This window comes from Zea mays, chromosome 9 (genome assembly GCF_902167145.1).
Source record: "Zea mays cultivar B73 chromosome 9, Zm-B73-REFERENCE-NAM-5.0, whole genome shotgun sequence".
Taxonomy (NCBI): Eukaryota; Viridiplantae; Streptophyta; class Magnoliopsida; order Poales; family Poaceae; genus Zea; species Zea mays.
Genome location: NC_050104.1, coordinates 95,511,056 through 95,524,095, shown reverse-complemented (window position 1 = coordinate 95,524,095; position 13,040 = coordinate 95,511,056). Strand labels below are relative to the sequence as shown.

The window sequence follows — 13,040 nt, the reverse complement described above, 5'->3', positions numbered from 1 at the left end:
GAAATAACTTTTCAACTCCATTATATAAACTCCATTATATGAGAGGATGAACTTGCTAAACTTTTTTGCACTTAAATGAGTGACATCTTCAACAATATTTTTTTCGAAAAAAGAGATAGCATCTCCCGTCTTTTTAGCTTATGGCGACATGAACAAAGAGCTTATCTCTGTTCTTGGGAAGGAGAGAATTTATAAAGTAGAAACATTAGTATCAGTTGGTAATTTTGACTGCTACTAATATCAAGATGTACTAGTTAATGTTTCAACCGATACTAATTATATTAATATCGGTTGCTATCTTTAACCGGTATTTAAAGTATTGGCATTAGTATCCGTTGTAACCACCGACCGACACTAAAGCTTTGAGGGGTTACTGTTGACGGGACTTCTTCCTCTGATTTTTAGTACCAGTCTTTAGAAAATCGATTTTAAAATGAAGGGACGGAAGTACGGTTCTCCAGCAATGACATACCTATTCTGTCATCGGACGCAGGGCTTAGGCCGGAACCGATACACAAGTCCAGGGTCCACGAGTCCTAATCCACTCGGAAAGGCACACGATGATATTTTAAAGGCAGCATAGAATATATCCGGATCTGATAATCGGAGGCTTACCCTCTTAAAAACATTTGATATTAGCGTATAATAACAAACTTGAGAAGCCATTTAACGACCGGCCTTTTCTTTTCCCAAACATATCCGTGACGTACGTACGTGTCGCGGTTTGGGAGCACGCACGTAGGTACTAGCATTAATTAACTTCACGTCCCAGACCTCGTCAGAGAGCAGAGCGAGTGCAATGAACTTGGCTGGATGCGGCTGGTTTTTGTTTTTGACGCGCGCGCGCGCGTGTTTCTTCCTGCGTGATTTCGTTGGACTCCGTCGTCAGCCCACTCTCTTCCACTTTGTCAATGCATGCAGGTCGCTTTGACTGTCCTTATGAGCGATGACTGGCACGAAATTAATTAGCCCATATAGAGGCGGTGATAGGTGCTGAGGTTTGTGGATCAGTGGATGCGTACGTGTAGTGTGATTGCTGGATCTCATCGCAGCCACGTTTCTGTTTCTTTTACTCCTCTCCGTCGCCGTCGTCTCTCCCATTACGTGCATTGCATGGCCGGAATCTTCGCGCTTAGAGAACGTTAATAATATAGCTCACAATAAACTTTAGCGTATAATAACCAGCTAAGAGCAACTCCAACAGCTTCAAAAAATATTGCTCCCAAAACATTAAAATTGGGATCTCCTTAAAAGTATTAAACCAAAAAAAAGATAATAATCCAATAGCTCCGGATATCAGTAGCAGAGGCATAGCCCGACAAGCCAGGGCACGTGCCCGAGCTTCGGCTGCATGCAGTCCACTAAGACTAAATATCTACATTAGTTAATTAGGCCCAATAATAAAGTGAAGGCTAGAACGCTAGGTCATCCATTATTCCATATTTCCATCCCCAGTCCCCATAGCGCTGCCGCTCGCCAGGTTCCAGCTGCACGCCTGCTGCCTGCAGTCTTGCACCCTGCGTCCCTGCACTGTGCACTGCACACCAGGTGCCAGCGCCCAGGCGGCCAGTGCCCAGGCGACCAGCGGCTGAGCGGCCAGTGGCAGCGGCCAGGCAGGCACTGCTCGACGCCCAGTTTCTTAATTGATTTTTTATAGTATCTAATTATTGATTGTTGATTACTTGATTGAACATTTGATTTAATTTAAGTATCGACATGCTGTGAATTTTGGATTGCTACGATGAGGAGGTATTTGATAGCACAAGGCAGTCACCCACCACCTCCTCCACTTCAACCTTCTGCTCCACCTCAAGATAGTAATCATGGATATGGATTTAATCTGGATGATATATTGTAAGTGACCCAGCACTTAGAAAACAAATTTATGAGTTTCGTCCTGAAATTCGAGATCAAGTTAGAAGAGCTTACATTCAAAAAGGGCCAACTCAACCTATTCTGAAGTTTCCTTTGAAGCAATTTGGAAATAATGCAAAGAAAAGAGCATTTTCTAAATCTTGGTATATAAATTATAATTGGCTAGAATACAGCGAGTCCAAAGATTTAGCATTTTGTTTCTATTGTTTTCTTTTTAAAGAGCCAGGAAGGGCAGAAATATTTGGATATGATGTGTTTAATAAAACGGGATTTAATGATTGGAAGCATGCATACAAAGCATTACCTGAGCATGTTGGTGGAGTGAGTAGTGCTCATAATAAGTGTGTTAAGCATTTTGATGATTTTCAAAATCAAAGACAAAGCATCTCAAGTCAGCTTAGTCGTGCTACTGAAGAAGCAGAGGAATTGTATCGAATCCGCTTGACTTCATCTCTAGAATGTTCAAAGTTTCTAATTGCACAAGGCATGGCTTTTCGTGGACATGATGAGTCTTCAACATCTTTGAATAGAGGTAATTTTCTAGAGATGATAGATTGGTACAAAGATAAGAATGAAATTGTGAGGAAAGCTTTTAGTCGTGGTTCAATGAATTGCAAGATGACTTCTCCTAATATTCAAAAAGATATTGCAAGATGTTGTGCAGAAGAAATTGTAGATGTGATCATGGGAGAGATTAAAGATAGAAAAATTTCTATTCTTATTGACGAGTCACGGGACATATCTGTGAAAGAGCAAATGGCAGTGATGCTAAGGTATGTATATGCACTAAACTTGTCGATTGTCACTATTTTTGCCGGCGTTTTGAAACCCGGGGTCCCTGGACCGACGAGTAAATTGTCGCCGCGTGCCCCAGCCCAGATGGGTCGGCGCGAGACGGAGCGCGAAGGGGGGAGGCAGCCGAAGGGAGACGGGCGTGAGAGGTGGAATCCCGCGGCCTTCGTGTTTGTCCCGCGCCCAGGTCGGGTGCGCTTGCAGTAGGGGGTTACAAGCGTCCACGTGGGAGGGAGCGAGCGCCGTCCCGTCCTTCCCCGCGCGGCCAACCCTCTGTAAGAGGGCCCTGGTCCTTCCTTTTATAGGCGCAAGGAGAGGATCCAGGTGTACAATGGGGGGTGTAGCAGTGTGCTAACATGTCTAGCGGAGGAGAGCTAGCGCCCTATGTACATGCCATGTGGCAGCCGGAGAGGTTTTGGCACCCGGTTCGTGTGGTGTCGTGGCCGTCGGAGGAGCGCTGGAGCCTGGCGGAAGGACAGCTATCGGGGCTGTCGAGTCCTTGCTGACGTCCTCTTGCTTCCGTAAAGGGGCTGGGAGCCGCCGTCGTCATCGGGCGTGCGGGCGCCATCATTACTTGTCTGGCGGAGCGAGCCAGACGGGACACCGGTCTTGTTCCCCGTAGCCTGAGTCAGCTTGGGGTAGGGTAATGATGGCGCCTCCTGTTGACGTGGTCGGTTCGTGCCCTAGGTTGGGCGATGTGGAGGCTCCTCCGAGGTCGAGGTCGAGTATGTCTTCCAAGGCCGAGGTCGAGTCCGAGCCCCCGGGTCGGGCGAGGCGGAGACCGTCGGCTGAGGCCAGGGCTGAGTCCGAGCCCTGGGGTCGGGCGAAGCGGAGTTCGTCGTTCTTTGGGGCTGAGCCCGAGTCCGAGCCCTGGGGTCGGGCAGAGCGGAGTTCGTCGTCTTTCGGGGCTGAGCCCGAGTCCGAGCCCTGGGGTCGGGCGGAGCAGAGTTCGCCGTCTTCCGGGGCTGAGCCCGAGTCTGAGCCTTGGGGTCGGCGGAGCGGAGTTCGTCGTCTTCCGGGGCTGAGCCCGAGTCCGAGCCCTGGGGTCGGGCGAAGCGGAGTTCGCCGTCTTCCGGGGCTGAGCCCGAGTCCGAGCCCTGGGGTCGGGTGGAGCGGAGTTCGTCGTCTTCCGGGGCTGAGCCCGAGTCCGAGCCCTGGGGTCGGGCGGAGCGGAGTTCGTTGTCTTCCGGGGCTGAGCCCGAGTCCGAGCCCTGGGGTCAGGCGGAGCGGAGTTTCCCATGGCACCTAGGGCCGGGCTTGGCCGCTGTCAGCCTCACTCTGTCGAGTGGCACAGCAGTCAGAGCGGCGCAGGCGGCGCTGTCCTTTTGTCAGACCGGTCAGTGGAGCGGCGAAGTGACTGCGGTCACTTCGGCTCTGTCAACCGGAGGGCGCGCGTCAAGATAAAGGTGTCAGGCCACCTTTGCATTAAATGCCCCTGCGATTTGGTCGGTTGGCGTGGCGATTTGTCCAAGGTTGCTTCTTGGTGAAGACTGGGCTTCGGGCGAGCCAAAGGTGTGTCCGTTGCTGGAGGGGGGCCCCAGGCGAGACGTAGATCCTCCGGGGTCGGCTGCCCTTGCCCGAGGCTGGGCTCGGGCGAGGCGTGATCGCGTCCCTCGAATGGACCGATCCTTGACTTAGTCGCACCCATCAGGCCTTTGCAGCTTTGTGCTGATGGGGGTTACCAGCTGAGATTTAGAAGCCTTGAGGGTACCCCTAATTATGGTCCCCGACAGTAGCCCCCGAGCCTCGAAGGGAGTGTTAATACTCGCTTGGAGGCTTTTGTCACACCTTTTTGCAAGGGGACCAGCCTTTCTCGGTTGCGTTTTGTTCCGGTGGGTGCGCGCGAGCGCACCCGCCGGGTGTAGCCCCCGAGGCCTCGGAGGAGTGGTTTGACTCCTCCGAGGTCTTAATGCCTCGCGCAATGCTTCGGTTGGTCTGGTCGTTCCCTCATGCGAGCTGGCCGTAGCCCGGGTGCACGGTCGGGTTCCAAGTTCTCGGGCTGGTATGTTGACGCTGTCAACGGTTTGGCCGGAGCCGGGTTTGTGAGAGCAGCCCCCGAGCCTCTGCACAGGGCGAGAGGACGGTCAAGGACAGACTCGACTTTTTTTACATACGCCCCTGCGTCGCCTTTCCGCAAGGAGGAGGGGGGAAAGCGCCATGTTGCCCTCGGAGGGCGCCGAACATGGTGTCTCCGGTGAGCTGCTGGCGGGTAATCCGAGTGGACGCCCGTGCCCCATTTGTTAGGGGTCGGCTAGAGGCTCGGAGGCGCGCTCCAAAAGTACCTGCGGGTGATCTGCCGGACCCGGTCCCCTTTCGACGGGGTCCGAGGGCTCGATGCCTCCCTCTGATGGGATTCCGTTACAAGATCGTTCCCGCCGGTCTCGGAAATGTCCTAGGGTACCTCGGGAGCGTAGCCCGAGCCTCAGTTATGTATCGAACGTACCCAGGGTCATCCCTCGCTCTGTGTCTGAGGTGGCTGTGAACCCTTCGAGGGCCAGCCTACGAACCCCTGATCAGTAGTGGGCGCGTAGCCCGAGTGGCCTGAGGTAGCCGTTGAACCCTTCCGAGGGGTCGGCCTTCGAACCTCTGACCAGTAGTGGGTGCGGAGCCCACGCGCTCTGAGGCGGCTGTCGAACCCCTCCGAGGGGCCAGCCTTTGAACCTCTGATCAGTAGGGAGGCTTGGGGACTGTTTCCTTCACGGAGAAGGATCCTTTTCGGGGTATCCCCCTTTCCCGGTCCCTGTTGTAAGAGAGAGAAAGAGGAAAAGGAAAATGATATGAAATCGAATGACGTGGCGTACCTTTTTTGACGCGGTCATTATGGCGAAGGCGAAGCGTCGCTCGCTTCTCCTGCCTGAGGTGCCGCCTGTCCCGCCGCGGAATTAATGCGACGGGGCGAGTGGTTCGCGAGGCGGCCGTTGCGCGTGCGCGAGCCGTTCGAGGAACGGTCGTTTCGCTTTGGGTCTTTGAATCCCGCGGCGGGTTCGGGCGACGCGTTGACCGGGTCTCGCCTTGGTCTTTATATACTCGGGGGAGGGTCTGGTGACGGTTCTTTGCTCCGCTTCTTGCTTCCTTCTTAGGTTTTCGCAACCTGAGAGTTTTAGCCAGAGAAAAGGAAACCGCCCACCCAGTCCTTTCCGCCGCCACCCCTTCTGCTTGGTGATGGCTGACCGGGTGACCATTGTCTCGCCGCGCGACCCATGGCCTTTCTCCACAGTCACGGCGGATGACCTGGAGGACCTCGTTGCTGAGGGTTTACTTCGCCCTCTCTCTGATGAGAGGCAGCCGGAGTGGATTCCCCCCCCCCCCGAGCGGAGCCGCCCCGTCCCCGCCGCCGGGGTACGTCGTGAGCTTCGTCTCCTTCCACGAGCGGGGATTCGGTGTGCCAGCAAGCCACTTCATGCGGGCGATCCTGCATAACTATGGGGTGGAGTTGTACAACCTCAGCTCCAACTCCATCTCGCAAGCCGCCATCTTCGTAGCGGTGTGCGAAGGATACTTGGGGATCGACCCCCACTAGGACTTGTGGACTCATTTCTTCTCCGCTGAGCTTTTTGCTTCGCCGACGGGAGAGAGAAGGGTCCGCGCGGCAGTGCGGGCCGGCGGCTGCATCCTCCAGCTGAGGCAGTCGCGGGCGTCGCAGTATATTCCCGTCGTCCTTGCGTCCTCGAATAAAGGGTGGCAGCGTCGGTGGTTCTACCTCCGGAATGACGACGAGATGCTCCCGCCGTTTTCTCAGCGTGTGGTCACCGTCGCCGCCGATGCTTGGCGCTACGGGACCCCGCACGACAGACAGAAGAATCTCGAGCCCCTTCTCAAGGCCCTGGAGGCGTTGCGGAAAGGAGGGCTCACCGCCGCGGGAGTGATTGCCGCCATTCATCGCCGGAGGGTGCTTCCCTTGGCGGAGCGGCGGTTGCCGCTTTGGGAGATGACGCCAGAGGCTGACTTGGAGGGCTCGCGGATGTCCTCGGATCCCCTTCCCATCGACGTTCTCCACGGGTGGGTGGCCGTCGCGTTGGGAAAACCGGACACCAGCGCCTTCTCCCAGCCTTTGATGCGCCCCGACCGCGGGTGTGTGACCCTGGTGAGTGTCCGCTCCTTTTTTCTCCTTGCGTCGGATTGCCCTTGGTCCTTACGGTCGAGACTTTTCATCTGTCTCCAGGAGGAAGGGTGTCACAAGCCTTCCCAGCCACGGGTCCCGAAGGACGCGGTGGACCGAGCAGCGTGGCGGGTTGCCGCGGAGGAGGAGAAGAAGAAGAAGGACGCGAAGAAGGCTCGGGCCCGCGAGCGGACGTGGGCCCGAGACGCCTTGGAAAAGCTACGTCGTCGGCAGGAGAGGGATGGACTCCCGAGGGAACCGTCGCTGGAAACGCCTGACGACGACGACGATGATGAAGACGATGACGAGGATGACGACATGGCTGCCCGCCTTGGCCTCAGCCCGGGTTTGAGGCTAGGCCGGGAGTCGTCTAGCCAGCCCCCGAGCGGACTGGCGCCGTCAGTTCCCGGGGTCGGGACGCCGAGGTCTCGGCCCGAAGAGCGGGGGCAGACCGAGGGGGTACTCGACCCCTCGGCTGGGAAAGTTGAGGTGACCCCGGGGAGTCAGGCCGAGGCGCCTATTCCCCAAGAGTCGTCGCCCATGCCGGCAGCGCAGGAGAGCGACCCTCAGGTCGCCGTGGCAGTGCCTGGGCAGTCCGTCTCCCGGGCGCCCGAGGTGCCCAAGGCGAGGATGGTACCGAAGCTTGCGGCGAGGCGAACCTCGGCGGTACCTTCGGGGGTCGAGATCCGAGAGACCTCTCCTAAGGGACGGTTGATCATGGCCCAGAGCGGGTAAGTACCTTAGAATGTCTTCGTCCTGGCTCCTCATTTGTATGTCCCGACCGCGACTTTCCTTTCCTCAGCAAGCGAAGCCATGGCCTGACCGATCTAGCTCCCCGGAAAGTCCTCAAGACGTCGTCGACTTCCGCAGCCGGTGCCGCGCGGGGCCTCGCTGTTCAGCTGACCTTCTCGCAAGGCGTTCCACAGCGGGGGGGGTCAGGCGGCACCAGTCGCCGTGGAGCGAGTTCCCGAGGCCGGCTCTTCTGTCGAGGTGGCCGTCGCGCTGGGGGAGGCGGCTGGCGCGGACGTGGCCTCGGGCCCACCGGACATGCCGCCGGCGCTGGCGCTAGCTGCTGCTGAGGCCGCTGCCGTCCCGGTCGGGGAGCGACCTGTCGCCGCCGACGCTGAGATGGCCGAGGCGTCGGCGCTCGGTGCCTCGGAGGAGGGGGGCGTGGAAACGCGATCCGTCCCGCCGAGCGGCAGCCTTGTCCCTGCACGGCGGAGCTCCGAGAGGCGGCGCCAGTTGCTCCGGTTCCGGACCCGTGAGGCTTCGGATCCCTTCTTCGTTCTTGACGATGAGCGGGAGGAGCAGTCTTGGGACGAGCTCCGCGAGTGTGCCGAAGCAACGGTGGGGTCGCTCCGGTCATCCTTGGAGGTCTTTTGCAGGGACGTCCCCAAGATCCTCCAGGTAATGATTTCAGGCATACCTTTTTTGTGACCAAGGCGTCCTTTGTGACGCCCCGTTCCCTTCCCTCAGGATCTGACGGATCTGAGCGCCGCCAAGTCGTCGTTCATCCGCCACGAGGTCGATATCTGGGGCTCGCTGCGATCCCTGAGGACCTCGCTCGCCGGGGCTGCTGCGCGCCTCTCCCAGTAGGGCGCCGAGGTGGCGGACCTTCGGTTGCTCTGCGCCGATCTGAGAGCAGAGGCGGCAGCGGCACGCGCAGAGGTGCAGCGACGGCAGTCGGAGTTCGACCAAGTCGTCGATGAGCGAGATCAATCTCGGGGTCGTGCTGCCGAGGCCGAAAGCCGGGCCGAAGCCCTTGCAGCAGACCTAGCCGTAGCCCAGGCCGCAGCCTCGGAGCAGCATGCCCGAGCCGGAGGTATGTCCTGGCTGTCTTCGGTTTTCGTTTCAGCTTGTTTCCTGCACTTGTGTTTGAGGCCTTGCGCTCTGGCTGTTCGCAGAGCTCGAGTCTGCCCTTGATGAGTCCACTAGGGCGCTTGCCCAGGCGGCCGAGCAGAGGGAGGCCGACCACGCGGCCATGTCTGAGGCCATCTCGGACTTCTACCGGGTCTTTGGCTTCGGCGACGTCCCCTCAGGAAGCTCCCCTCAAAGTCGCCTGCAGGCCTTGGGTGACCACGTGCGCGGTAGACTCCGCGAGGCGCTACACCACGGCGTCAAGCGGGCCTTCGCCGTGCTCGCTTCCCACTACGTCGTGGATCTGGAGCGGGTCAGCGAGGGGTATTGCCTCCCTGACGAAGATGAAGCTGCCCTGGTTGAAGTCCAGAGGCTCAACGCGGCCGCCGCGGGCCCAGGCGTAGTGCTGGCGACCACCTTCGAGGCAGAGATCCTCCCGCCTGCCCCGTCGTCCGAAGCCGGGGTGGACTCTGCCGAAGGCGGGGACGAAGCCGAAGGCGCGGCTCCTTCCCCGGGCGACACCTAACTCTGCCGGAGCGGTTTCCTTTGAATGCACGTGTGTCTTTTGCGGCCGCTGAGGCCCAAACACTTTATTATCGTAGCATAAAGTTCTGCCCCTTTTCCTTTTATTTTGCGTGTCCGGCCCCGTTCGTCAGTAGCAGGGGGGCTTGCCCAAGTAGGAGTCATTTTTCGTGGTAGGTGACGAGTGAGGTATCCGTAACCCAGAGGCGTAGGAGTCCCTCGGCTCAGTCAGCCTTGCCACTTACATGCACCAGCGTTTGCTTCTTGGGGTTCTGCTACCGACATAGCCGAGGGAACGCAGAAGCCTTTTTGATTGAAAATTTTGACGCAGAGGGGGTTCCCCCCTTTTAGCCCCCGAGGGAGAGTCTGGCTTTGCCGAGGCAAGGCTGACCATTCCTAGATGACTAAACTTTGCGTGGGAACGAGGTATACGAACAACTTGAAAGCATCTTAAGGGTAGAAGCAACGTAGCTGTTGGATGTTCCATGCGTTGTTGTAGACCTCGCCTTGACTGTTGGCCAGCTTGTATGTTCCGGGCTTCAGAACTTTAGCGATGACGAACGACCCTTCCTAGGGAGGCATGAGCTTGTGCCGCCCTCGGGCGTCTTGTCGCAGCCGAAGCACCAGGTCGCCCACCTGGAGGTCTCGGGACCGAACCCCTCGGGCGTGGTAGCATCGCAGGGACTGCTGGTACCGCGCCAAGTGTAGTAAGGCCATGTCCCGAGCCTCTTCCAACTGGTCCAGCGAGTCTTCTCGATTAGCTTGGTTGCTTTGGTCGGCGTAGGCCCTCGTCCTCGGGGAACCGTATTCTAAGTCTGTGGGCAAGATGGTCTCGGCCCCATAGACTAGAAAGAACGGCGCGAAGCCCGTGGCTCGGCTCGGCGTTGTCCTCAGACTCCAGACCACCGAGGGGAGTTCCTTCATCCATCGCTTGCCGAACTTGTTGAGGTCGTTGTAGATCCGAGGCTTGAGTCCTTGTAGAATCATGCCGTTGGCACGCTCTACTTGCCCATTCGTCATGGGGTGAGCCACGGCGGCCCAGTCCACCCGGATGTGGTGATCCTCGCAGAAGTCCAGGAACTTTCTACCGGTGCACTGGGTGCCGTTGTCGGTGATGATGGAGTTCGGGATCCCAAAGCGATGGATGATGTTGGTGAAAAACACCACCGCCTGTTCGGACCTGATGCTGTTTAGGGGTCGGACCTCGATCCACTTGGAGAATTTGTCGATGGCGACCAACAGGTGCGTATAGCCCCCGGGTGCCTTCTGCAAGGGGCCAACGAGGTCCAGACCCCACACAGCAAAAGGCCAGGTGATGGGTATCGTCTGCAGGGCCTGAGCGGGCAGGTGGGTCTGCCTTGCGTAGAACTGACACCCTTCGCAGGTGCGAACAATTCTAGTGGCGTCGGCCACCGCCGTCAGCCAGTAGAAACCTTGTCGGAAGGCGTTTCCAACAAGGGCTCGAGGTGCTGCGTGATGGCCGCAAGCCCCCGAGTGTATCTCTTGTAGGAGCTCCTGGCCTTCGGCGATGGAAATGCATCGCTGGAGGATGCCTGAGGGGCTGCAGTGGTAGAGTTCCTTCCCGTCCCCCAGCAAGACAAACGACTTGGCGCGCCGCGCCAACCGCCGAGCTTCGGCTCGGTCGAGGGGTAGATCTCCTCGGTGGAGATATTGTAGGTACGGGGTCTGCCAGTTTCGATTAGGCGTGACCCCGCTTCGCTCCTCCTCAATGCGCAGTGTCTCACCCTCGGGGGCTGAGGGTACCTCGGGCCAAACCGAGGGTGCCTCGGGCTGGGCCGAGGGTGCCTCGGGCTGAGTCGAGGGTGCCTCGGGTTGGGCCGAGGGCGCCTCGGGCCGAGCCGGGGGTACCTCGGACTGAGCCGAGGGTGCCTCAGGCTCGGCCGAGGCCTTCTCGGGCTCGGGCGTGTCGTCGGTCTTGACGGAGGGTTGATGCAGGTCTCGGGAGAAGACGTCCGGGGGAACCGTTGTTCGCCCCGAGGCTATTTTAGCCAGCTCGTCCGCAGTCTCGTTGTAGCGTCGGGCGATGTGGTTGGGCTCGAGCCCGTAGAACTTGTCTTCCAGGCGCCGAACCTCATCGCAGTAGGCTTCCATCTTCGGGTCGTGGCAGTGGGAGTTCTTCATGACTTGGTCGATGACGAGTTGCGAGTCACCGCGAGCGTCGAGGCGTCGGACCCCTAGCTCGATTGCAATGCGCAACCCGTTGACCAGAGCCTCGTACTCAGCCACATTGTTGGATGCCGGGAAATGGAGGCGTAGCACGTAGCGTAGGTGCTTTCCGAGGGGCGAGATGAAGAGCAGGCCTGCGCCTGCTCCTGTCTTCATCAGCGACCCATCGAAGAACATGGTCCAGAGTTCCGGTTGGATCGGAGCTGTTGGGAGATGGGTGTCGACCCATTCAGCCACGAAGTCCGCCAACACCTGGGACTTGATGGCCTTCCGAGGGGCGAACGAGATCGTTTCGCCCATGATTTCCACCGCCCACTTTGCAATTCTACCCGAGGCCTCTCGGCACTGGATGATCTCCCCCAGGGGGAAGGATGACACCACAGTTACCAGATGAGACTCAAAGTAGTGTCGCAGCTTCCGCCACGTCAGGACCACCGCGTATAGCAGCTTCTGAATTTGGGGGTAGTGGATCTTGGTCTCGGACAGTACCTCGCTGATGAAGTAGACTGGCCTCTGGACGGGCAATGCATGCCCCTCTTCTCGTCTCTCAACCACAATCGCGGCGCTAACCACCTGAGTGGTCGCGGCGATGTAGATCAAGAGGGCTTCTCCGGCAACGGGGGGCACCAAGATGGGCACGTTTGTAAGGAGCGCCTTCAGGTCCCCGAGGGCTTCCTCGGCCTCAGGGGTCCAAGTGAAGCACTCGGCCTTCCTTACGAGGCGGTACAGAGGCAGGTCTCTTTCGCCGAGGCGCGAGATGAAGCGGCTCAGAGCCGCAAGGCATCCCATGACTCTCTGTACGCCTTTCAAGTCCTTGATGGGCCCCATGCTGGTGATGGCCGCGATCTTATCCGGGTTGGCCTCGATGCCCCGCTCGGAGACGATGAACCCCAAGAGCATGCCTCGGGGAACCCCGAAGACACACTTTTCGGGATTGAGCTTCACGCCTTTCGCCTTGAGACATCGGAATGTCACTTCAAGGTCGGAAAGGAGGTCGGAGGCTTTCCTCGTCTTGACTACGATGTCATCGACGTAGGCCTCGACCGTCCGGCCAATGGGTTCGCCGAACACATGGTTCATGCACCGTTGGTACGTCGCACCCGCATTCCTCAAGCCGAACGACATGGTGACATAGCAGTACATGTCTGAAAGGATCACGATGCCCAAGAGGGGGGTGAATTGGGCTTTTCTAAAAATCAACACTAATTAAAACCTGAGCAAGAGCTAAACAAGAGCCCAACTTCACCCCAACAACTAGCACTAAGAATATAATACTAGAAATGTAACAAAGCTAAGATAATACTTCAAATATTTGCTAAACAAATACACAATGTAAAGTGCTTGAATTAAGTGCGGAATGTAAAGCAAAGTTTAGAAGACTCCTCCAATTTTTCCCGAGGTATCGAAGAGTCGGCACTCTCCACTAGTCCTCGTTGGAGCACCCGCGCAAGGGTATCGCTCCCCCTTGGTCCTCGCAAGAACCAAGTGCTCACTACGAGATGATCCTTTGCCACTCCGGCGCGGTGGATCCCTCGAGACCGCTTACAACCTTGAGTCGGGTCACCAACAAGATCTTCACGGTGATCACCGAGCTCCCAACGCCACCAAGCCGTCTAGGTGATGCCGATCACCAAGAGTAACAAGCCATAGACTTTCGCTTGACCAAGAGAAGCCTAATGCAAGTGGTGTGTGCTCTAGGTGGCTCTCA

General features: G+C 57.7%; 1 pseudogene; it reads left to right on the top strand.

The window, feature by feature from the left end:
- Window positions 1–1,741: 1,741 nt before the first annotated feature.
- Window positions 1,742–13,040, top strand: part of LOC109942568 (zinc finger MYM-type protein 1-like) — a 30,413-nt pseudogene continuing 19,114 nt past the window's right edge.